The sequence below is a fragment of the Pan paniscus genome, chromosome 13 (assembly GCF_029289425.2).
Source record: "Pan paniscus chromosome 13, NHGRI_mPanPan1-v2.0_pri, whole genome shotgun sequence".
Classification (NCBI taxonomy): domain Eukaryota; kingdom Metazoa; phylum Chordata; class Mammalia; order Primates; family Hominidae; genus Pan; species Pan paniscus.
Genome location: NC_073262.2, coordinates 131,354,298 through 131,380,814, shown reverse-complemented (window position 1 = coordinate 131,380,814; position 26,517 = coordinate 131,354,298). Strand labels below are relative to the sequence as shown.

At 37.8% G+C, this 26,517-nt stretch overlaps 1 protein-coding gene across 3 annotated transcripts in view; it reads left to right on the top strand.

Annotated features, from left to right (window-relative positions):
- PID1 (phosphotyrosine interaction domain containing 1) overlaps positions 1 to 26,517 on the top strand; it is a 795,439-nt gene that overhangs the window by 511,501 nt on the left and 257,421 nt on the right. For 2 of the 3 annotated variants that reach the window (XM_055109158.1, XM_055109157.1), the window contains exon 2: positions 19,831 to 19,880. The exons of the other annotated variant lie outside the window; for it this stretch is intronic. The gene's annotated coding sequence lies outside the window, so the exon portion shown is untranslated. The remainder of the gene's footprint in view (positions 1 to 19,830; positions 19,881 to 26,517) is intronic. 3 annotated transcript variants of the gene reach the window in all.

The window sequence follows — 26,517 nt, the reverse complement described above, 5'->3', positions numbered from 1 at the left end:
GGGGTACATGTGAGTGTTTGTTACATGCATAGTAAAAAGTCTATGCATAGACTGTGACACAGTGCAGTCACAGTGGTGTCCTGTTGCTATCACCACTGTGACTGCCTGTGTCAGACCTGAAGGCAGCACGGCACTGGGTCTTGTCCAAGGCCTGCTGTAACCCCTACCTGGCTACAACTTATGTTCTCTTATGGCCCTAGGGCTCTGCAGTCAGCAGGTGGTGAAGCCAGTCAGGTTTGTCTTCTTTCTTTCAGGGCAACTGGTTATCCCAGACCCTGAGTGAGTTCAGAGACACTGTCTGTGAACCAGAAATTAGAGTCCAGAAACCTTAGAAATTTGCCTGATATTCAATTCTACTGCAGCTAAGCTGACACCCAAAACCATGCTATAATGTTCTCACTCTTCCTTTCCCTTTTTATAGGCAGAGGAGCCTCTCCCTGTGGGTACCACCGCCACTGGCCCATGTGGCGTTCTGCCTGGCCACTGGAATGATCATGTAAAGCCCAACAGTAAGCTAGTGGTAAATACTGCCCAGGCTGGGACTCACTCTTTAGGGCAGGGGACTCCCCTCTGCCCCAGAGCAAGAACAGAAATGCTGTGCCAGAGCCTAGGCCTGGACTTAGGGACCCCAGGAGCTGGATTGTTGCTCTTCCCCACTCTGGCTGAGCTGGTACCTCAGCTTCTCTGTGTTATCTTGAATTGCTTCCATTCAAGAGGTTGTTGCTTCACTCTGTTGATTGCTTCTTTTTCTGTGTAGAAGCTTTTTCATCTATTTATGTTTTGGTGGCCTTTGCTCTTGAGTCTTAGCCATAAAATATTTGCATAGATTAATGTCCTGAAAAGTTTTCTCTACTTTTTTTTTCCTAGTACTTTTATAGTTTTGGGTCTTATGTTTAAGTATGTAACCCATTTTGAATTGACTTTGTATGTGGTGAGAGATCTCTATCTCAGGGATATGTGAGGGGTACAACTTCATTCTTCTGTGTATGGTTATCCAGTTTTTCCCATACCATTTATTGAAGAGGGTGTCCCTTCCTCAATATACGTTTTTGGAAGCTTTGTTGAAGATCAGTTGTCTGTAAATATGTGAATTTATTTCTGGGTTCTAGGTTCTGTTCCATTGGCCTATGTGTCTTTATTTTTTAATACCAATATCATCCTATTTTGGTTACTATAGCCTTGTAATGTATTTTTTTATTATACTTTAAGTTTTAGCGTACATGTGCACATTGTGCAGGTTAGTTACATATGTATACATGTGCCATGCTGGTGCGCTGCACCCACTAACTCGTCATCTAGCATTAGGTATATCTCCCAATGCTATCCCTCCCCCCTCCCCCCTCCCCACCACAGTCCCCAGAGTGTGATATTCCCCTTCCTGTGTCCATGTGTTCTCATTGTTCAATTCCCACCTATGAGTGAGAATATGCGGTGTTTGGTTTTTTGTTCTTGCGATAGTTTACTGAGAATGATGATTTCCAATTTCATCCATGTCCCTACAAAGGACATGAACTCATCATTTTTTATGGCTGCATAGTATTCCATGGTGTATATGTGCCACATTTTCTTAATCCAGTCTATCATTGTTGGACATTTGAGTTGCTTCCAAGTTTTTGCTATTGTGAATAGAGCCGCAATAAACATACGTGTGCATGTGTCTTTACAGCAGCATGATTTATAGTCCTTTGGGTATATACCCAGTAATGGGATGGCTGGGTCAAATGGTATTTCCAGTTCTAGATCCCTGAGGAATCGCCACATTGACTTCCACAATGGTTGAACTAGTTTACAGTCCCACCAACAGTGTAAAAGTGTTCCTATTTCTCCACATCCTTTCCAGCACCTGTTGTTTCCTGACTTTTTAATGATTGCCATTCTAACTGGTGTGAGATGGTATCTCATTGTGGTTTTGATTTGCATTTCTCTGATGGCCAGTGATAAGGAGCATTTTTTCATGTGTTTTTTGGCTGCATAAATGTCTTCTTTTGAGAAGTGTCTGTTCATGTCCTTTGCCCACTTTTTGATGAGGTTGTTTGTTTTTTTCTTGTAAATTTGTTTGAGTTCATTGTAGATTCTGGATATTAGCCCTTTGTCAGATGAGTAGGTTGCGAAAATTTTCTCCCATTTTGTAGGTTGCCTGTTCACTCTGATGGTAGTTTCTTTTGCTGTGCAGAAGCTTTTTAGTTTAATTAGATCTCTTTTGTCAATTTTGTCTTTTGTTTCCATTGCTTTTGGTGTTTTGAACATGAAGTCCTTGCCCATGCCTGTGTCCTGAATGGTAATGCCTAGGTTTTCTTCTAGGGTTTTTATGGTTTTAGGTCTAACATTTAAGTCTTTAATCCATCTTGAATTGATTTTTGTATAAGGTGTAAGGAAGGAATCCAGTTTCAGCTTTCTACATATGGCTAGCCAGTTTTCCCAGCACCATTGATTAAACAGGGAATCCTTTCCCCATTGCTTGTTTTTCTCAGGTTTGTCAAAGATCAGATAGTTGTAGATATGCGGCGTTATTTCTGAGGGCTCTGTTCTGTTCCATTGATCTATATCTCTGTTTTGGTACCAGTACCATGCTGTTTTGGTGACTGTAGCCTTGTAGTATAGTTTGAAGTCAGGTAGTGTGATGCCTCCAGCTTTGTTCTTTTGGCTTAGGATTGACTTGGCGATGTGGGCTCTTTTTTGGTTCCATATGAACTTTAAAGTAGTTTTTTCCAATTCTGTGAAGAAAGTCATTGGTAGCTTGATGGGGATGGCACTGAATCTGTAAATTACCTTGGGCAGTATGGCCATTTTCACGATATTGATTCTTCCTACCCATGAGCATGGAATGTTCTTCCATTTGTTTGTATCCTCTTTTATTTCCTTGAGCAGTGGTTTGTAGTTCTCCTTGAAGAGGTCCTTCACATCCCTTGTAAGTTGGATTCCTAGGTATTTTATTCTGTTTGAAGCAATTGTGAATGGGAGTTCACTCATGATTTGGCTCTCTGTTTGTCTGTTGTTGGTGTATAAGAATGCTTGTGATTTTTGTACATTGATTTTGTATCCTGAGACTTTGCTGAAGTTGCTTATCAGCTTAAGGAGATTTTGGGCTGAGACAATGGGGTTTTCTAGATATACAATCATGTCATCTGCAAACAGGGACAATTTGACTTCCTCTTTTCCTAATTGAATACCCTTTATTTCCTTCTCCTGCCTAATTGCCCTGGCCGGAACTTCCAACACTATGTTGAATAGGAGTGGTGAGAGAGGGCACCCCTGTCTTGTGCCAGTTTTCAAAGGGAATGCTTCCAGTTTTTGCCCATTCAGTATGATATTGGCTGTGGGTTTGTCATAGATAGCTCTTATTATTTTGAAATACGTCCCATCAATACCTAATTTATTGAGAGTTTTTAGCATGAAGGGTTGTTGAATTTTGTCAAAGGCTTTTTCTGCATCTATTGAGATAATCATGTGGTTTTTGTCTTTGGCTCTGTTTATATGCTGGATTACATTTATTGATTTGCGTATATTGAACCAGCCTTGCATCCCAGGGATGAAGCCCACTTGATCATGGTGGATAAGCTTTTTGATGTGCTGCTGGATTCGGTTTGCCAGTATTTTATTGAGGATTTTTGCATCAATGTTCATCAAGGATATTGGTCTAAAATTCTCTTTTTTGGTTGTGTCTCTGCCCGGCTTTGGTATCAGAATGATGCTGGCCTCATAAAATGAGTTAGGGAGGATTCCCTCTTTTTCTCTTGATTGGAATAGTTTCAGAAGGAATGGTACCAGTTCCTCCTTGTACCTCTGGTAGAATTCGGCTGTGAATCCATCTGGTCCTGGACTCTTTTTGGTTGGTAAACTATTGATTATTGCCACAATTTCAGCTCCTGTTATTGGTCTATTCAGAGATTCAACTTCTTCCTGGTTTAGTCTTGGGAGAGTGTATGTGTCGAGGAATTTATCCATTTCTTCTAGATTTTCTAGTTTATTTGCGTAGAGGTGTTTGTAGTACTCTCTGATGGTAGTTTGTATTTCTGTGGGATCGGTGGTGATATCCCCTTTATCATTTTTTATTGCGTCTATTTGATTCTTCTCTCTTTTTTTCTTTATTAGTCTTGCTAGCGGTCTATCAATTTTGTTGATCCTTTCAGAAAACCAGCTCCTGGATTCATTAAATTTTTGAAGGGTTTTTTGTGTCTCTATTTCCTTCAGTTCTGCTCTGATTTTAGTTATTTCTTGCCTTCTGCTAGCTTTCAAATGTGTTTGCTCTTGCTTTTCTAGTTCTTTTAATTGTGATGTTAGGGTGTCAATTTTGGATCTTTCCTGCTTTCTCTTGTGGGCATTTAGTGCTATAAATTTCCCTCTACACACTGCTTTGAATGTGTCCCAGAGATTCTGGTATGTTGTGTCTTTGTTCTCATTGGTTTCAAAGAACATCTTTATTTCTGCCTTCATTTCATTATGTATCCAGTAGTCATTCAGGAGCAGGTTGTTCAGTTTCCATGTAGTTGAGCGGTTTTGAGTGAGATTCTTAATCCTGAGTTCTAGTTTGATTGCACTGTGGTCTGAGAGATAGTTTGTTATAATCTCTGTTCTTTTACATTTGCTGAGGAGAGCTTTACTTCCAAGTATGTGGTCAATTTTGGAATAGGTGTGGTGTGGTGCTGAAAAAAATGTATATTCTGTTGATTTGGGGTGGAGAGTTCTGTAGATGTCTATGAGGTCCGCTTGGTGCAGAGCTGAGTTCAATTCCTGGGTATCCTTGTTGACTTTCTGTCTCGTGGATCTGTCTAATGTTGACAGTGGGGTGTTAAAGTCTCCCATTATTAATGTGTGGGAGTCTAAGTCTCTTTGTAGGTCATTCAGGACTTGCTTTATGAATCTTGGTGCTCCTGTATTGGGTGCATATATATTTAGGATAGTTAGCTCTTCTTGTTGAATTGATCCCTTTACCATTATGTAATGGCCTTCTTTGTCTCTTTTGATCTTTGTTGGTTTAAAGTCTGTTTTATCAGAGACTAGGATTGCAATCCCTGCCTTTTTTTGTTTTCCATTTGCTTGGTAGATCTTCCTCCATCCTTTTATTTTGAGCCTATGTGTGTCTCTGCATATGAGATGGGTTTCCCGAATACAGCACACTGATGGGTCTTGACTCTTTATCCAATTTGCCAGTCTGTGTCTTCTAATTGGAGCATTTAGTCCATTTACATTTAAAGTTAATATTGTTATGTGTGAATTTGATCCTGTCATTATGATGTTAGCTGGTGATTTTGCTCATTAGTTGATGCAGTTTCTTCCTAGTCTCGATGGTCTTTACATTTTGGCATGATTTTGCAGCGGCTGGTACCGGTTGTTCCTTTCCATGTTTAGCGGTTCCTTCAGGAGCTCTTTTACGGCAGGCCTGGTAGTGACAAAATCTCTCAGCATTTGCTTGTCTGTAAAGTATTTTATTTCTCCTTCACTTATGAAGCTTAGTTTGGCTGGATATGAAATTCTGGGTTGAAAATTCTTTTCGTTAAGAATGTTGAATATTGGCCCCCACTCTCTTCTGGCTTGTAGGGTTTCTGCCAAGAGATCCGCTGTTAGTCTGATGGGCTTCCCTTTGAGGGTAACCCGACCTTTCTCTCTGGCTGCCCTTAACATTTTTTCCTTCATTTCAACTTTGGTGAATCTGACAATTATGTGTCTTGGAGTTGCTCTTCTCGAGGAGTATCTTTGTGGCATTCTCTGTATTTCCTGAACCTGAACGTTGGCCTGCCTTGCTAGATTGGGGAAGTTCTCCTGGATAATATCCTGCAGAGTGTTTTCCAACTTGGTTCCATTCTCCCCATCACTTTCGGGTACACCAATCAGACGTAGATTTGGTCTTTTCACATAGTCCCATATTTCTTGGAGGCTTTGCTCATTTCTTTTTATTCTTTTTTCTCTAAACTTCCCTTCTCGCTTCATTTCATTCATTTCATCTTCCATTGCTGATACCCTTTCTTCCAGTTGATCGCATCGGCTCCTGAGGCTTCTGCATTCTTCACGTAGTTCTCAAGCCTTGGTTTTCAGCTCCATCAGCTCCTTTAAGCACTTCTCTGTATTGGTTATTCTAGTTATACATTCTTCTAAATTTTTTTCAAAGTTTTCAACTTCTTTGCCTTTGGTTTGAATGTCCTCTCGTAGCTCAGAGTAATTTGATCATCTGAAGCCTTCTTCTCTCAGCTCGTCAAAGTCATTCTCCATCCAGCTTTGTTCCATTGCTCGTGAGGAACTGCGTTCCTTTGGAGGAGGAGAGGTGCTCTGCGTTTCAGAGTTTCCAGTTTTTCTGTTCTGTTTTTTCCCCATCTTTGTGGTTTTATCTACTTTTGGTCTTTGATGATGGTGATGTACAGATGGGTTTTTGGTGTGGATGTCCTTTCTGTTTGTTAGTTTTCCTTCTAACAGACAGGACCCTCAGCTGCAGGTCTGTTGGAATACCCTGCTGTGTGAGGTGTCAGTGTGCCCCTGCTGGGAGGTGCCTCCCAGTTAGGCTGCTCGGGGGTCAGGGGTCAGGGACCCACTTGAGGAGGCAGTCTGCCCGTTCTCAGATCTCCAGCTTCGCGCTGGGAGAACCACTGCTCTCTTCAAAGCTGTCAGACAGGTACATTTAAGTCTGCAGAGGTTACTGCTGTCTTTTTGCTTGTCTGTGCCCTGCCCCCAGAGGTGGAGCCTAGAGAGGCAGGCAGGCCTCCTTGAGGTGTGGTGGGCTCCACCCAGTTCGAGCTTCCTGGCTGCTTTGTTTACCTAATCAAGCCTGGGCAATGGCGGGCGCCCCTCCCCCAGCCTCACTGCTGCCTTGCAGTTTGATCTCAGACTGCTGTGCTAGCAATCAGCGAGACTCCATGGGCGTAGGACCCTCCGAGCGAGGTGTGGGATATAATCTCGTGGTGCGCCGTTTTTTAAGCCCATCGGAAAAGCGCAATATTCGGGTGGGAGTGACCCGATTTTCCAGGTGCCGTCCATCACCCCTTTCTCTGACTCAGAAAGGAAACTCCCTGACCCCTTGCACTTCCCGAGTGAGGCAATGCCTCGCCCTGCTTCGGCTCGCGCACGGTGCGCGCACCCACTGACCTGCGCCCACTGTCTGGTACTCCCTAGTGAGATGAACCCGGTACCTCAGATGGAAATGCAGAGATCACTTGTCTTCTGTGTCGCTCATGCTGGGAGCTGCAGACCGGAGCTGTTGCTATTCGGCCATCTTCGAAATAGTGCGTAATGTATTTTTTAAAGTCAGGTAGTGTGGTGCCTCCAGCTTTGTTCTTTTCCTGTAGGACTACTTTGGCTACTTGTGCTCTTTTTTGGTTCTATATTAATTTTAGAATTGTTTTGGCTATTTCTATAAAAATAACATTAGCATTTTGATAGGGAATTGCATGTAATTTGTTGATTGCTTTGGGCAATATGGTCATTTTAGCAATATTATTAATAATTCTTCCAATCCATGACTATGGGATATCTTTTCATTTGTTTGTGTCCTCTTCAATTTCTTTCATCAGTTTTTATAGTTTTCCTTGTAGAGATCTTTTACCTCCTTGGTTAAATTTATTCCTAGGTATTTCTTTCTGGTAGCAATTGTGAAGAGGATTGCCTTCTTTATTTCTTTTCGGTGATTTTGTTATTGAAGTATAGAAATGCTACTAATTTTGTGATTTTGTATCTTACAACTTTACACAATTTGTTCATTAATCTAAGAGATTTTTGGTGGAGTTTTTTGGTTTTTTAATATATAAGATTATGTTGTCTATGAAGAAGGGCAATTTGGCTTTTATTATTTGTTTCTTGCCTGATGGCTTTGGCTGTAACTTCCAGTGCTATGTTAAATCGGAGTAGTCAAAGTGGACATTCTTGTCTTGTTTCACTTCTTAGAGAAAAGGCTTTCAACTTTTCCCCATTCACTGTGATGTTCACTGTGGGTTTGTCATATACAGCCTTTATTATTGTGAGGTGTGATCCTTCTGTGCCTAGATTATTGAGAGTTTTTATCATGAAGGTGTACTGAATTTTGTCAAATGCTTTTTGTGCACCCATTGAGATAATCATATGGTTTTTGTCCTTCATTCTGTTGATGTGATGTATCATGTTTATTGATTTATGTATGTTGAACCATTCTTGCATCCCTGGTATAAATACCACTTGATCACGGTGTATTATATTTTTGATGAGCTGTTGAATTTAGTTGGCTAGTATTCTGTTGAGTATTTTTGTGCCTATGTTCATTAGGGATATTGTTCTGTAGACTTCTTTTTTTTATTGTGTCTTTGTCTGGTTTTGATATCAGGGTAATGTCAGCTTTTTAGAATGTGAATTCTGCCCTGTTTAGTTTTTGGAACAGTTTGAGGATAAATGGTATTAGTTCTTTACATATTTGGTAGAATTCAACAGTGAATCCATTCAGTCCTGTACTTTTCTTTGTTGGGAGATTTTTTATTACTGATTCAATCTTGTTTCATGTCATTGATCTGTTCACATTTTCTCTATCTTAATGATTCAACTTTGGTAAGTTGTATGTTTCCAGGAATTTATCATTGCCTCCAGGTTTTCCAGTTCGTTAGTTATTGTTGTTCAAAATAGCCTCTGATAATCTTCTCTTTTTCTGTAGGATCATTTGAAATGTCACCTTGATTTTATTTGTGCCTTATCTCTTCTTGTCTTGGTTAGTCTAGCAGTTTATCAATTTTGTTTATCTTTTTGAAAAACCAACTTTTCATTTTGTTGATCCTTTGTGTTGTTTCTTTTAGTCCCTATTTTCTTTAGTTCTGCCCTGATATTTATTATTTCTTTTCTTCCACTAATTTGAGGTTAGGATTGTTTTTGCTTTTCTTGTTCCTTGAGGAGCATAATTAGATTGTTTATTTTACATCTTTCTATTTTTCAGTGTAGGTATTTATTGCTAAAAAGTTCTCTCTTAACACTACTATTGCTGAATCCTGCGAGTTTTAGTATATTGTGTTTCCAGTTTAATTTGTTTCAATAAATTCTCGATATCCATGTTTGATTTTTGTTTTTGTTTGTGTTTTTTGAGGTGGAGTCTCGCTCTGTCATTCAGGCTGGAGTACAGTGGTGCAATCTCAGCCCATTGAAACCTCCACCTCCTGGGTTCAAGTGATTCTCCTGCCTCAGCCTTCTGAGTAGCTGGGATTATAGGCATGTGCCACCATGCGCAGCTAATTTTTGTGTTTTTAGTAGAGATGGGGTTTCACCATGTTGGCCAGGGTGGTCTCGAACTCCTGACCTCAGGTGATCCACCTGCCTCTGCCTCCCAAAGTGCTGGGATTACAAGCACGAGCCACCACACTCAGCCTCAATATCTATCTTAATTCCTTCACTGACTCAATGGTTATTCAGAATCATATTGTTTAATTTCCATGTATTTGTATAGTTTCCAAAGTTTCTGTTGGTATTGATTTCTAGTTTTATTCCATTGCAGCCTGAGAAGACACTTGCCATGATTTCAATTTTTAAAAGACTTTTTCTTTGGGAGGCCGAGGTGGGCAGATCATGAGGTCAGGAGATTGAGATCATCCTGGCTAACATGGTGAAACCCTGTCTCTACTGAAAAAAAAAAAATACAAAAAATTAGCAGGACGTGGTGGCGGGTGCCTGTAGTCCCAGCTACTCAGGAGGCTGAGGCAGGAGAATGGCGTGAACCCGGGAGGCGGAGCTTGCAGTGAGCGGAGAGCGCGCCACTGCACTCCAGCCTAGGTGACAGAGTGAGACTCCCTCTCAAAAAAAAAAAAAACTTTTTTAAGTCTTTGTGGCCTAACGTGCTCAATCATGGACAATGTCCCATGTGCTTACAAGAAGAATGTGTATTCTGTAGTTGTTGAATAAAATACTATTTAAATGTCTATTAGGTCCATTTGGTCTAAAGGCCAGTTTAATTCCACTGTTTCTTTGTTGATTTTCCATTTTGATGATTTGGCTAATGCTAAGAGTGCGGTGTAGAAGACATTCAATATTACTGTGTTGGAGTCTATCTCTTTATTTAGATTTAGTAATATTTGCTTTATGAATCTGGGTGCTCTAGTATTGGGTGCATATACATTTAGAATTATATGCTCTTGCTGAATTGACCCTTTATTATTATATAATGACTTTCTTTGTCTTCTTATTTTTTCACTGTTTCTTACTTAAAGTTTGTTTTATCTAATATGATTATAGCTACTCCTGCTCACTTTTGATTTCCATTTGCATGGAAGATTATTTTGGAGCTTTAAGATTTAATGACAATACCGCTGGATTTTGGACTTGCATGGGGCCTTTAGCCCCTTTCTTTTGGCTAATTTCTTCCATTTGGAATGGGAGCTGCCCACTGCCTGTACTCCCACTGTATCTAGGAAGTAACTAACTTGCTTTTGATTTTAAAGGCTCTTAGGCCAAAGCAACTTGGACTGGGATGAGACTTTGATCTGTGGACTTTTGAGTTAATGCTGAAATGAGTTAAGACTTTGGGAGACTGTTTGGAAGGTATGATTGGTTTTGAAATTTGAAAAGACATGAGATTTGGGAGAGGCCAAGGCCAGAATGATATGGTTTGACTCTGTGTCCCCACCCAAATCTCATCTCTAATTGTAATCCCCGTGTGTCCAGGGAGGGAAGTGGTTGTATCATGGGGGCAATTTCCCCCATGCTGTTCTCATGATAGTGAGTTCTCACAAGATCTGATGGTTTTATCAGTGGCTGAGAGTTTCTCCTTCACACTCTCTTCTCTCTTACCTGCCGCCATGTATGATGTGCTTGCTTTCCCTTCACCTTCCTCCACGATTACAAATTCCCTGAGCTTGTGGAATTGTGAGTCAATTAAACCTCTTTCCTTATAAATTTCCAGTCTCAGGGAAGTTCTTTATAGCAGTGTGAAAACGGACTAATACATCTTGTAATGGTTCTCTGCACCAGTAGATTCATGCCACTAATCCTTTGGATGCATAAAACAAAGGCCAAGGAATGTTTATTCCTTTCAACTCCAGGGCATGAGGTTTCACTTGTGCTTGTCTGAGAGGAACCTTGTTGTGTTTCTGCCACCAGGAATCATGTAGGAACAATTCCAGTCACTTAAATCTGAGCGCTTTTCCTTTCCTCTGCTCCTTCTTTGCCAAAAGTACCTGCTTTGTCTGGGTGACTTTGAGGGTTGGATAAGCCTCCCTCTTTTTCAGGAGATTTTCTGGAACGAAAGGGATTTTTCTTTATTCTTGATCTGCCATCTTTCTAGTGTTGCAGCTACTGATCTTAAATTAATTTTATTTTATTTTATTTGGAGACAGAGTTTTGCTCTTGTTGCATTGTACCAGGCTGGAGTGCAATGGTACAATCTCAGCTCACTGTAACCTCTGCCTCCCGGCTTCAAGCAATTCTCCTGTCTCAGCCTCCTGAGTAACTGAGATTACACATGCCTGACATCATGTCCGGCTAATTTTTGTATTTTTAGTAGAGATAGGGTTTCACTATGTTGGTCAGTCTGGTCTCAAACTCTTGATCTCAGGTGATCCACCCACTTCAGCCTCCCAAAGTGCTGGGATTACAGATGTGAGCCACCACGCCCAGCCTGGTCTTAAGCTTATTACACTTCAGTTTTCATGGTTTCTCATAAGTTGCCAATTAACTTTTCCCAGGTTTTGTGTCTATTATTTGGGTGATTTCCTCAACAGCATAAGTGGATAATGTTGACATTTATAAGTCTTTGATCAAGAAGCAATAGCCATATTTACATCAGACATACTATTTTCTATAAAAGTACAACTGTAAAACTTTAAAAATTACCTAGATAGTAAATGTTTTGGAAAATCAAAAAATACAGACGAGTAGAAAAAAACTCACCCATAATTCCATCCCTTAAAGGTAATCCTTTTTAATAATTTGCTTTGTACCTTTTAGTTTGTATACATGTTCATATTATTTTTCAATCAATGCAACAGAATAGATTTACTATTTACTATAAAATGCTTTAAAATGGCCCTCAAGTTAGAGTGTGATTTAAAGAAATACCTAGGCACAAATTGCTATCACATCACTAAACACTAAAGCCATCTATTATCAATCAAGACTTCATTAAGCCTTTCTACTTTAAACATTTTAAATGTCAGAGTTCTTGAATGCAAATACTTAAGCATAAAGGTATTATATTGGAAAACTATTAGAAACCAGAACCAGATTTGAAAAATGATCAAGAACCAAAGGAAGTTTGTGGGCAGGTTGCTGCAAAGTCATGCTATAGGAACACACTGGTATGGATGCCCAGCCACTGACACTGCATACAAGATACCATCAGGTGACCATCACACCTGCTGCCACAACATAAGGTCTCCATCATCACTGTTTCTGCTGTCAGTGGACATCAGATGCCACCAGACTGGCTCAAGAAAAGGTCCCATCACATTCAAAGTGGATACTTCAGAATGTTCCAGAATTACTTCAGGATGTGAAGAATCTACTAGAATGATCTCAATATATCTTGATATAATAATCTCAATAATCTCAAGTAATCTCAAATATTCTCAATAATCTCAAATAATCTCAATATATCTTTAGAACTAGGCAGAAAGTTATTAAATTATAAAATCCAAAGAAATGCAACACCATTTAACAAAGTTAGCTATGGTCTTAGTGGAGTTTTCAGATTTTCACTAGTAGATGGAAGAATTAGGTAATTCTAAGTTTTAAATTTGGGGACATGGATAATGTAGGCTAGGAGAGCTCACATAATTAAATATTTATGTTTTCTTCGTTAGATTGTAAGAGTTACCATAGTATTTGAGACTTTTCAGTTACTCCGAAAATAGTAGTTTAAATAGAAAATCAAGAGTACTAAATTTATCAATTCAATTAAAATTATTTCAAGGAACATGATGGATCATGTAGATAAGACCAAATAGTTACCAAAGCCTCCCCTAAACATGATTGTCTTAAAGATTTGGACATAGTAACTCCAAAAAAGACCTTAGCAATGTTTGGAAGAAAAAATATCCTGTGCATTTAAAGCCCCAGGCCTCAAACTCAGCTGAAATCTCTAGTTAGTAAATAAGCCCAGTTAGCAGCATTAGTGCTCCTTTAGTGCACAAGTATCTTTTAACCCTGGAAAGATTTAATGTGTTACGAAAACATTTGAAGAAGTCAAAATTATAATATTACCATTTTTGTGTTAAGGAGGATTCTGTGTGATTTAGCATGCTAAGTATTTTAAACATCATAGATAATTTGCTAGAATAGAATAAGTTAACATGGTTCAATTGGGTAATTTACTTGGTTGAAATTTTAAGTGGAAATTTACTATGGATATTGGATGTTAATTTAAGATTCATCATCTTAAGAAAAAGAATGGTTCCAAACTTGATCTGAGGCAGAACTTTGTGGTATAATGTGATTGTGAGCCTCTTCTAAGAGATCATTATTAACATACATAATAAAATGCTTGAACAATTTTCTTAGACATTAATTAGCTTAAGAGCATCTCCTAATACCCTAGCTGACATTATGCCCTGTGAAATGCCTCAGGACCTTGAATCAGTCCTGCAATGTCATCCCAACAAGAATTTTAGAAATACAGTATAAAATGTTTATTTAACCACTTTTCTCCCATAAAATGCCTCTATCAAGGCAAACTCTTTAAATTACTTAAAAAGCCTATTCCCTTGCAGCAAAACTTTGACCTGGGCTCTAAATCAATTCATCTGAGAAGTTATTTTAATAATGTTTATGTTTAATTCATTAGATGGTAAAAGTGACCATAGTATTTCAGACTTTTCAGTTACTCAGAAAATAGTATTTAAACAGAAAATCAAGAACACTAAATGTATCAATTTAATTTAAATTGTTTCAAGGAACATGGTGAATTGCGTAGATAAGACCAAATAGTTACCACAGCTCCCCTAGAGATTATTGCCAAAACTTTAATTTATAAATAATAAAACTTCAAATTTAAATCTGAAGTTTAAAGATGAATAGGTTTTTGGAGTTGGAGTTTTAATAATTACATATTCTTTTCTAAAAGGTTGTCTTCTGAATAACTTTTCTGCGTACAAAAGCCTTCTTCAAGGGAATCGAAAATGCTCACATTGATCCCACCAAAATTTGCATAATGAGAGATTCCACAAATATAGGGAGGGAACTTAGATACTGAGAGGGCAAAAACAATAACCAATGACTATAATGAGAGTTTTTTTTTTCTTCAAGAATGCCACTGTGGCTTTTTTAAAATGCTACAGAAAGCTTATTCATTTCTTCAATATTTTTCAACCATTACCCAGAATAGAATTATGAAGCAAATCCTTCCTTAAAATTTGTTCTTAAATCTCTCTGCTATAACCTAGGTCCTCCAAGGAGAAATTAATGTAATCAGCTTTGTGTCTCTGCCCTGTAGTTTTTATTTTTGTTTTTGTTTTTTAGAGATGGATTCTTTCTCGTCACCCAGGCTAGAGTGCAATAGTGCGATCACAGCTCACTGTAGCCTCAAACCCCTGGGCTTAAACGCTTCTCCCACCTCAGCCTTCAGAATCAGAAAGTACAGGCTTGCACCACCATGCCCAGCTAATTTTTAATTTTTTGTAGAGACCCGGTCTTGCCATGTTGCCCAAGCCAGTTTCAAACTCCTAGCCTCAAGTGATCCTCTCTCCTCAGCTCCCGAATTTTTCTGTTTAATTTTTTTTTTAACGTTTGCTCTTTTCCTCCTGTATGGAAGTACAAATAAAAGTTTCAAAAACGAAGGTACGTGCCGTACTTGTGTCTTCAGTTTAAGTGTCTCAGAGTGTTAAACTGCAATTCCCGCAAATATAAGGAACACATTTTTGTTTATTTTTTCTTCTCATCATGATCCCAGAATCTATGACATTAAAGCCACTCAATAAATACTTGCTGAATAATTGAATTACACTAAGAATAGCTTATTAAAAGTTTCACTTAGTAGCTTCATTCCTCTGATTTGCACTACTCTTATTATTATTATTATTTTTTTTTGAGACGGAGTCTCGCTGTGTCGCCCAGGCCGGACTGCAGTGGCACGATCTCGGCTCACTGCAAGCTCCCACCCCCGGGTTCACACCATTCTCCTGCCTCAGTCTCCCAAGTAGCTGGGACTACAGGTGCCCGCCATCACTCCCGGCTAATTTTTTGTATTTTTAGTAGAGACGGGGTTTCACCGTGTTAGCCGGGATGGTCTCGATCTCCTGACCTCGTGATCCACCCGCCTCGGCTTCCCAAAATGCTGGGATTACAGGCGTGAGCCACCGCGTCTGGCCGCACTAATCTATTTTTCACTCTCACCTGGTTTAGTACCTTATTTCTGTCTGTGGTTCACCTTAGAGACAGGCAATACCTAAATTCACCACTGGGCTGTAGACTGACCTGTAGAATTGGATTATTTATTAGAGTCCAGGGGACAAAACTGACCTCAGCTTGGCATCAGGACAAAACTGGAGAGGTTTCAAGCGAGATTCAGCACCTGAGTCAATGGCCAGGTTTGGTATTTAGAAGGATTCAGATGAGGAATGGGCAGAGGTTGGGACAGAGTTCTGGGCTGGAAGCAAGAATCTGCAGATTCAAGATTTCAGGGAGCAATGGTTTGGGGTTCCCTCAGGCCAGAAGAATTGACAGAGGATGGTTATAAAGATGGGATTGGATGAGATCAGCATCTGGGGCAAATAAATTGCACGTTCACACAAATGCATCATTGGTGCATAATAGTTGATGCTAGGCGTGAACTGTGTACTTTCCACTCTGGTGTTAAATAAGATTTCTGCCTGTTAAGGGCATTTTCTAGAGAGCAGGTGTAAATAAGCTCAGGGAAGAAGGCAGCCCTCTGTGTTTCAGCTCACTCCCAGGATCCCACAGTGCTTCTTGCTGGAGAACAAGAAGAAAGATGATAAGATGGAGCATACCTTGATGCCTATTGTAATGCGCTTTGAAACACACTGCAGGGTGTGGCACAGGGAAGGATATCAAACGAATACACCCCAGTGGTTAAAAAAGACCAAGTAAATAAAATGAAAACTACCAACTTTCAGTCTTTTAAATGAATTACTCTCTTGACTTTTTATTACTTAGTTAACATGGAATCAAAGCTATATTCACAACTCTTATATTATTAATTTTCTGGAAAGAAATGAAAGTGAGTTACTGACTCTAATTGTGTTTGGCACACACATTGACATATGAGGCTGGCTACATAACTTGTAGGGTATAGAGCAAAGTAAAAATATGGGAGCCCTTTGTTCCAACACCTAATGTCAAAGGAGTCATGAATGCACTACCATAGAAAGCTTTTTCCTTTCTTCCATGGTTTCTCTCTTGACTTGTCCTGATGTTTTCATTTGCTATTTAATATCATTCAAAGTAAAACAAAAATTAAATTAAAGTATGAATTTTTAAGTTTATAATGTGCAAAGCCATTTTTAAATGCATATTTAACTCGTGTGGAATCATCAAAGTTACATAATCTGCATTTTCAGCTTGTACATGCACGCATATTTTATTCTTACCAGAACGGTGGAAATGCTGCTCAGAACTAACTCAACTATTTTTATATTATTTCTTGATATGCTTACATCCTACCAATAGTCTCTACCTTTGGTTTACGATGAACAAATGACAGAGAAAAAAAAAAAACAACTGCGGGGTGCCTTATCTTTCACTTTTCTTCTATTTCATTATTTTCAATATAAGCAGTTAGGAAATAACATGGATATGATGGGATTCCTTGCTCCTCTGTGTATCTTAGAATGCTACCGCCTTCTTTATGGAAACAAAAGAAGTTTATGTTTGGATTTGAACAGAAAGTGTGGCTTTAGAACGATCAGTGCTTCTGTGTCCTCAGTCCTAGACGGAGCCACTTGCTTTGTACTCTGAGTCACACTGAACTCCCACACACTTGAGTTCACTGGAAGGAACTCTGTGCTCAGGGGGTGTCACAGATGCTATATGTCAACGGGGTATCAAGGGTTCACGGGCATGCACATTGAGTGTGTCTCTTCTGACCACCTGAGTGCTCTATTACCCACCAGACTTAGCTTATAAAACACAGGTTCAAAGAGAAAATTATTAAGAATTTCAAGATCATAACAGTGTATTAAACAAAGCACAGAGTCCTTCTGTGCAACTGCACGGCTTGCACAACCGTGAAGCCAACTGTGACATGAGATTTGGAAGATAAGTGAGAATTTTACATGAAAGAAGCAGTAGCAGTAAAGGGCTAGGACTTAGGAAGATAGTTTTTTAATATTTTGCAAACCTCAGAAGGTTTGCAAAATATAACACTTTTATGCGTGGAGAAATGTACTGTCATCTTCAATAAGTAGAGGTGAGAAGGAAAAATAGCTTTCCTCAGTAAACACTAGCATCTCTCTCTTTACTTATCATCTTAGAGGAAAATTAATAGTGATTCTTCATGGTGTTATTGAATTTTTAGATGAGAGTTCCAAAAAAAAAAACTTTGACTTCAGAAAAGCACAGATGTAGATACTTTGAAATATCTGAATTTAAAATATGTAATTGAAGCAGAATAAAAGTAGACTGCAGTGTAAACACTTACATTTAAAAAGTAAATTTTTTCGGTGGCTCACGCTTGTAATCCCAGCACTTTGGAAGGCCGAGGCAGGTGGATCACCTGAGGTCAGGAGTTCGAAACCAGCCTGGCCAACATGGCAAAACCCCATCTCTACTAAAAATAAAAAAATTAGCTGGGCATGGTGGTGGGCATCTATAATCCCAGCTACTCAGGAGGCTGAGGCAGAAGAATTGCTTAAACCCGGGAGGCGGAGGTTGCAGTAAGCCGAGATCGTGCCACTGCACGCCAGCCTGGGTGACAGAAGTGAGACTCCATCTCAAAAAACAAAAGAAAAAAAAAAGTGAATTTTTAAAATTTTATGGCAGAGAGAACTCCCTTTTTCTTTGAAATAATGTGATAAATAATTGGCTCCATAGGTTAGTCTAAAATAACAATACCTTGTTTTGTGCTTAGAGTATAATGTAGAAAGTGCCATTTAGTAACCAGAACCTGACATGTTATTTTTTTAAATGAGAAATGCATTTTCAGATTTTAGGAACACATTTCTGTCCAAAGGAGGGAAAATGGCCTTCCCTAAGTTCTATGATAGTGGAAGTGGCAGGTAGGAGCTTCTGATTCTAAAATGTGTGTTGGCAACTGTGGGAGGCATAAACCCAGGGAGATGGTGGAAAACCTAGATGGTACCGGTACTGTTAAGTTTCTACCTTTATAGAAGTGAGGTGTCTGTGGGAGAAAGATGCTGCTTGTCTGTAAATACTTAGGAGATGATAGCTTTAGAACTGCTTTGCAGAATACTGAATGGCCATTTCTTTAATGTATATCCAAAGATGAGTTTCCTCTCCACATGTACCCCTCTCTGAGTAGAAAGATTTAACTTTCTCATGCTGTTATAGCCATATAATTTAGAAAATCAGTTGCCCTGTGATTGTTGGAGGAGCTGAAACATTATGACTTGGTGAGAAAACTATAAATTATTTTTTAAAAAGAAACAGAGTCAACAACTACATTTCCGATAAAACAAGACAATAAAAATAAGAAATGAGAAAATGGCAATTAAACGTATCAGATGCTTGACCTATCAATACTCAGAACATTAATTAATATTAATAATAATGGCTAATATATATTTAGTGTTTACTCACCACACATAGGGTCTGCACTTTATATTAATTAATATAATCTTCTCATCAATCTTTTGATGTGCATATTATTGTATAAAACATTTTAAAAATGAATTAACAGAGTCACAAAGATGAAAACTAACAAGACTAAGAAGCTTCTAAGTGGTGAAGGCAAAATCCAAACTTATGTCTGACTCTAGGGCACCATGTCCCAACAAATTTTTATATTCTTATTTTTGACATGGTTTCTACATAGTGGATGTTAAAAATTGTTCTGCTTTGCTGATATTTAATAAGAAAGTTATTATTGTAATTCTAAATTGAAATATTACTCAGAAGTGTTGGATGAGGATGTGTGTTCACTTAAAAATGAAATTTACTGATATGTCATCAATAACTACAAAACACTTCATATCCACACAATAGAATTAGAAATATATGAAAAAGGTAAAAGTTTTGACTTGATAGGAAATAACAGATTAAAATGCTATTTATATCAAATTAAAATAATTTAATCTTCCCCTCTTTCACTTTAAAGCTTTTATAAAAACAAAGAAAAACATTACATTATTTGAAATTTTAACTGCATATCTTATATCATCCAAAGGGCAATGTGAATAAATTTATGAAGTATCATACATAAATAAATATTTCTCATAGGTTTCCAAATAGCTTACAAACTCCATGCCTTAAAAAAGTAGGGCTGGGCACGGTGGCTTACACCTGTAATCCCAGCGCTTGGGAGGCTGAGGCGGGTGGATCACGAGGTCAGGAGATCAAGACCATCCTGGTTAACACGGTGAAACCCTGTCTCTACTAAAAATACAAAAAAATTAGCTGGGCGTGGTGGCGGGCACCTGTAGTCCCAGCTACTCGGGAGGCTGAGGCAGGACAATGGTGTGAACCCAGGAGGCGGAGCTTGCAGTGAGCCGAGATCATGCCACTGCACTCCAGCCTGGGCGACAGAGGGAGATTCCGTCTCAAAAAAAAAAAAAAAAGTATACCCAGTACCAAGCAAAATGTTTGATATGTAGTATATGTCTAAAAAAACTGTTTATGCATTAAATTAATTAATCATTAGATACTAATTATAATGCATACTAATTGATAGAAAGAAATGTAATGAAGCTTACATTGAAATACTTTTATTATTCTTTTATTACTACTGTGGCCAGCTAGAAGAGAAAATAAATAAAAATATCAAATTTATTTCAGTAAGAATTTGAAATGAAGAAAGAACAATACAAGCTGCAGACCACATAAAAGTGAGTACTTGAAAGAATTAAGATTTTAAAATATAGAAATACAAGAATATTTAATGAAATGTAAATGAGTTTCTTTTGGTTGTGATAAACACTGTGGGAATATGTATTGAGATTTAGAGCAGCTTATTCCAAAGTAAATACAGTCATGCAGTTGTTTTACTAAGGGAAAATGGCTTTCTCACAGTAAAAGTCATCCTTTATAATTATGGTTTGGAGAATAAGGGTGGTATACTGATGTTTTTAAAACATCACAGGGTATTTTCCCTGTCTGTGCCAAGGACAATTACACTCTCTTCTACTAAATGAAAGAGATTCACTGGCAGAGAAAGATAACTTGATGTTATCTGAATATCATAGATAATGAATTAACTATCTTCTCTGGTGTTTCAAAGTGGATATAATGACAGTTTGTTACTTTTGATGGTAAAATATATAATATTCTGGAGTACAAATAATGTTCAAATTATAAAAAGGCTATTTAAAACTTGCTGTAATATTTAAAATTAAATTATGTTTCACTGGTGTTATTTTTAAGTTTTTCACTAGATGTAAGGGATATACTTGCATATATATCAGTATCATGTTTCAATATACAAAAAAACTTTTTATTTAAAAACATTAATATGTTTTATGTATATCAAATGCCATATATATGCCACTTCTCCTTTTTTTGTGTTCTTTTATGGTTCATATTTATGTTCACAAAAGTAACATTTTATTTATTGCCATTTATAGAATTTTATGTCTAACATATTAGAAAAAATTCTAGTTTCTAGTTAGAAAACTACTACAAGCTTTTACTTTTATATTTGAGGTCTTTCTAGTTTTTTTTACTACCATACCTCACTCTCTCTCACCTGTCTCTACCATAACTAATGGCCTGAAAGCTTTTAATTAGAAACAAATCTCCCACTTCCCTCTCCCTATGGCCTTTCTCAGTTGTATGGAGAAACATTCTCCTTTTCAAAAACCTACAACGGTGTAAGTGCATCCTAGATTCTGAAAGAGATCAGCTTTGAATTCTAGAATTTTTGTTTCACTTTAGTTAGCTTGGGGTCTTACAGAGTGGGAAAGGTTATTTGCAAATCTTACTCAAAGTGGCCCCTGAAATCAAAACAAGCTTAATATTTAAAAGAAAAAAAAATGACTTAAAATTAGGAATGTGAAATGAGAATGAAAACTTACTGGAGTATCCTATGGAAGTATCCAGAATTACACCAATTCAAAATGCTTTCAAAGTTCATTAAGAATGTGTGCATTCGAAATCTCGCAGGACATGTACTATAACGTATTTGCAAGTTTCAATGATATTTTTATAAAAAAATTTGTTGGGGTGATGTTCTCAAATTGTATAAGCAATAGAGTAAGAATTTCTCACATCTCTGATGGTAGTTTCTTTTGCTGTGCAGAAGCTCTTTAGTTTAATTAGATCCCATTTGTCAATTTTGGCTTTTGTTGCCATTGCTTTTGGTATTTTAGACATGAAGTCCTTGCCCATGCCTATGTCCTGAATGGTAGTGCCTAGGTTTTCTTCTAGGGTTTTTATGGTTTTAGGTCTAACATTTAAGTCTTTAATACATCTTGAATTAATTTTTGTATAAGGTGTAAGGAAAGGATCCAGTTTCAGCTTTCTACATATGGCTAGCCAGTTTTCCCAGCACCATTTATTAAATAGGGAATCCTTTCCCCATTGCTTGTTTTTCTCAGGTTTGTCAAAGATCAGATATTTATAGATACACAGCATTATTTCTGAGGGCTCTGTTCTGTTCCATTGGTCTATATCTCTGTTTTGGTACCAGTACCATGCTGTTTTGGTTACTGTAGCCTTGTAGCATAATTTGAAGTCAGGTAGTGTGATGCCTCCAGCTTTGTTCTTTTGGCTTAGGATTGACTTGGCGATGTGGGCTCTTTTTTGGTTCCATATGAACTTTAAAGTAGTTTTTTCCAATTCTGTGAAGAAAGTCATTGGTAGCTTGATGGGGATGGCTTTGAATCTATAAATTATCTTGGGCAGTATGGCCATTTTCACGATATTGATTCTTCCTATCCATGAGCATGGAACGTTCTTCCATTTGTTTGTATCCTCTTTTATTTCCTTGAGCAGTGGTTTGTAGTTCTCCTTGAAGAGGTCCTTCACATCCCTTGTAAGTTGGATTCCTAGGTATTTTATTCTGTTTGAAGCAATTGTGAATGGGAGTTCACTCATGATTTGGCTCTCTGTTTGTCGGTTATTTGTGTATAAGGATGCTTGTGATTTTTGCATCAGAGTGAACAGACAACCTACAGAATGGGAGAAAATTTTTGCAATCTACTCATCTGACAAAAGGCTAATATCCAAAATCTACAATGAACTCAAACAAATTTACAAGAAAAAAACAAACAACCCCATCAAAAAGTGGGCAAAGAATATGAACAGACAGTTCTTCAAAGAAGACATTTATGCAGCCAGAAGACACATGAAAAAATGCTCACCATCACTGGCCATCAGAGAAATGCAAATCAAAACCACAATGAGATACCATCTCACACCAGGTAGAATGCCGATCATTAAAAAGACAGGAAACAACAGGTGCTGGAGAGGATGTGGAGAAATAAGAACACTTTTACACTGTTGGTGGGACTGTAAACTAGTTCAAGCATTGTGGAAGTCAGTGTGGCGATTCCTCAGGGATTTAGAACTAGAAATACCATTTGACCCAGCCATCCCATTACTGGATATATACCCAAAGGATTATAAAACATGCTGCTATAAAGACACATGCACACATATGTTTATTGTGGCACTATTCACAATAGCAAAGACTTGGAACCAATCCAAATGTCCAACAATGATAGATTGGATTAAGAAAATGTGGCACATATATACCATGGAATACTATGCAGCCATAAAAATGATGAGTTCATGTCCTTTGTAGGGACATGGATGAAGCTGGAAACCATCATTCTCAGCAAAGTATCGCAAGGACAAAAAACCAAACACCGCATATTCTCACTCATAGGTGGGAATTGAACAATGAGAACACATGGACACAGGAGGGCGAACATCACACACCAGGGCCTGTGGTGGGGTTGGGGGAGGGGGCAGGGATGGCATTAGGAGATATACCTAATGTTAAATGATGAGTTAATGGGTGCAGCACAGCAGCATGGCACATGTATACATATGTAACTAACCTGCACGTTGTGCACATGTACCCTAAAACTTTAAGTATAATAAAAAAAAAGAATTTCTCACATCTCCAATATGCAATCTCTCCAGTCCAAGAGTTATCCAAAATATTTAGGTAAGTAAAATTTCTTCGAGAAATACATAGTAAAAATGTCAACCTGTACTACAATCAAGCAAAAGTCCTAAGAAAGATGAAATCATAGGACCATCATTTTTTCATGAGAACCAAACTGCAGAATTAATCCTATACTCCAAGTAGGAGCCAGGGAGTATCTAGAGCACTGAGATCTCTGCTCATGGGTTGCTTTCAAGAAAATAAACATTTAGACTTCTGGCTCCAAAATGGTGGCATAGAAACAAACTGGCTTCACTACCCACACCCTGCCACAGAAAAGCTAAAACAAATATACAGCTCCAAGATTGTCACCAGAAATGTCCTAGAACTCAATACGAAGATGAGACAGTATCCAGGGCCAAAGAGAAATGAAAAAACTGAGCAGAGAGTAAGAGAGTAGGACTTCCACATCCATGACATCGCCCCTGGTATCCTGCCTGATACCAAGCACATGGAAAATTTTTCCCCAAGTAGACGGTTTCTACACCAGAAAAAGTGAAATCAAGGTGGACAACCAGCTTTCCCACCACCTTTAATTCCATGGTAAGAGCCCTGTTTCTGTCTTAACCCACAGGAAACATCACAAGTGCTCAAAGGGAGAAACATCCCTGAGGGCAGGCAGAGAAAAAAGAGGGAACCAAGACTACTATCTTACCTCTGGAAACTCTTCTTTGTAACTCGGCCATAAGAGATGCTTAATCAGAGTGGCTGTACAGCAGCACCATGCTCTAGGAGGTTCATCCCACAGGTCCTCTGGGCACAAACCCCTATCCAACCATTGGACACTGCAGAAATAACCCCTTTGGGGAAAGAAAGAAAGAAAGAGAGAGAGAGAGGGAGGGAGGGAGGGAGGGAGAGAGAGAGAGAGAGAGAGAAAAGAAAAAGAAGGAAGGAAGGAAAGAAAGAAAGAAAGAAGAAAGGAAGGAAGGAAGGAAGGAAAGAAGGAAGGAAAGAAAGAAAGAAAAAAAGAGAAAGAAAGAAGAAAGGAAGGAAGGAAGGCAAAGAAGAAAGAAAGAAAGAGAAGAAAGAAAGGAAGGAGGGAGGGAGGGAAGAAGGAAGCAAGGAAGGGAAAGAAAAGAAAAGAGAAAAGAAGGAGAGAGAGAGGAAGGAAGGAAGGAAGGGAGAGAGAGAGAAAGGTCATTCAACTTGGAATGCAAGAAGTCAAACTAGCTTCGTTTGCAGATGACATAATCTTATATTTAGAAAAACCTAGAGACTCCACCAAAAAACTGTTAGAATTAATAAAAGAATTCAGCTAAGTTGCAGGATACAAAATCAACACACAAAAATTAGTAGCATTTTATACACCAATAGTAAATAATCTGAAAAAAGAAATTGAGAAAGCAATCCCACTTACAATAGCTACAAAGAATATAAAATACCTAGGAATCAATTTAACCAAAGAAGTGAAATATTTATATAAAGAAAACTATAAAATAATGATGACAAAAAATTGAAAAGGACACAAATGGAAAGATATTTTATACTCATGGATTAAAAGAAGTAATATTGTCAAAATGACAATAGTGCCCAAAATAATTTACAGATTCAATGCAATCCTTATAAAAAATACCAATGACATTTTTCACAGAAATAGAATTTTAAAATCCTAAAATTTATGTGGAACCACAGAAGACACTGAATAGCCAAAGTAATCCTGAGCAAAATTAACAAAGCTGAAGGCACCACACTACCTGACTTCAACATTTACTACAAAGCTACAGTAACCAGATCAGCCTGGTATTGGCATAAAAACAGACACATAAACCAATGAAACAGAATACAGAGCCCAGATATAAGTCCACACATTTAGGGCCAACTTACCTTCAAGAAAGGTGCCATGAGCATGCAAAGAGGAAGGGACAGCCTTCAATAAATAGTGCTGGGAAAACTAAATCACTATATACCGAAGAATGAAATTAGGCCTCTCTCTCTTGCCATACACAAAAATCAAATCATAGACTTAAGTTTATGACCTAAACCTATGAAAACTACTGGAAGAAAACATTGGGGAAATGCTCCAGGACTTTGCTTTGGGCAAAGATTTTTTTGTGTAAGATTTCAAATTCACAGCCAACCAAAGCAAACAACAGACAAGTGGGATTACATCAAGTGGAAAGCTTCTGCAGAGTAAAGAAAATAATCAACAAAGTGAAGAGAAATCCACGGAATGGGAGAAAATTTTTGTGAACTATCCATCTGACAAGAGATGAATAACCAGAATATATAAGGAGCTCAAACAACTCAACAGCAAAAATCTCAAGGAATCCAATTAAAAATGGGAAAAATATCTGAATAGATATTTCTCAAAAGAAGAAATACAGATAACCAACAAGTATATAAAAATAATCCGAGAAATGTAAATTAAAACTACAATAAGATATCATCTCACATCAGTTACAATGGCTCTTATCAAAAACACAGTCAATAACAGATGCTGGCAAGGATGCAGAGAAAGGGGAATCCTCATACACAGTTGGTGGGAATGTAAATTAGTAAAGCCACTATGGAGAACAGTATGGAAGTTCTGCAAAAAAAACACTAAAAATAGAACTACCATATGATCTAGCAATTCCACTACTGAGGATATATTCCAAAGAAAGGACATCAACATATCGAAAAGACATTTGCACTTACATGTTTATTGTAGCACTATTCACAGTAGCCAAAATATGAATCAACTTAAGTGCCCATCAACAGATTAATGGATAAAGAAAATGTGGTATAATATACAATGGGATATTATTTAGCCATAAAAAGTAATGAAATTTTGTCATTTTCAGCAACATGAATAGAACTGGAGGTCATTTTGATAACTGAAATAAACCAAGTACAGAGAGTTAAATGTCACATGTTCTCACTCTTATATGGGAGTTAAAAAAAAAAAAGTGAATCTCATGAAGGTAGAGATTAGATTGCTGGTTACCAGAACCTGGGAAGGATGGGGATAAGAGGGATAAAGAGAAGTTGATTAATGGGTATAAATATACGGTTTGGTAGATCAGTAGGACGACAATTGTTTACAATAATCTATTCTATATTTCAAAATAGCTAAAAGAAAAAATTCAAATGATGCTAGCATTAAAAAGATAAATATTTCAGGTGATATAGCAAGTACATTGATTTGATCTTTACAAATTCTATAAATGTATCAAATTACAACATATACTCTAAAAAACTTCAAAATAAAATCCGGAAAGATATTTATTCATAATTTTATAATTTTTAGGATAAATTTAAGTTTAATTTCTGGTTTCTACAACAAAAATAACAGCAAAAGGGGTTCAATGGGAACTGTAAATAGCTTAGTTCAATGGGAACTACGTTAATTAGGAGTCTAAAAGTTGTGGAAG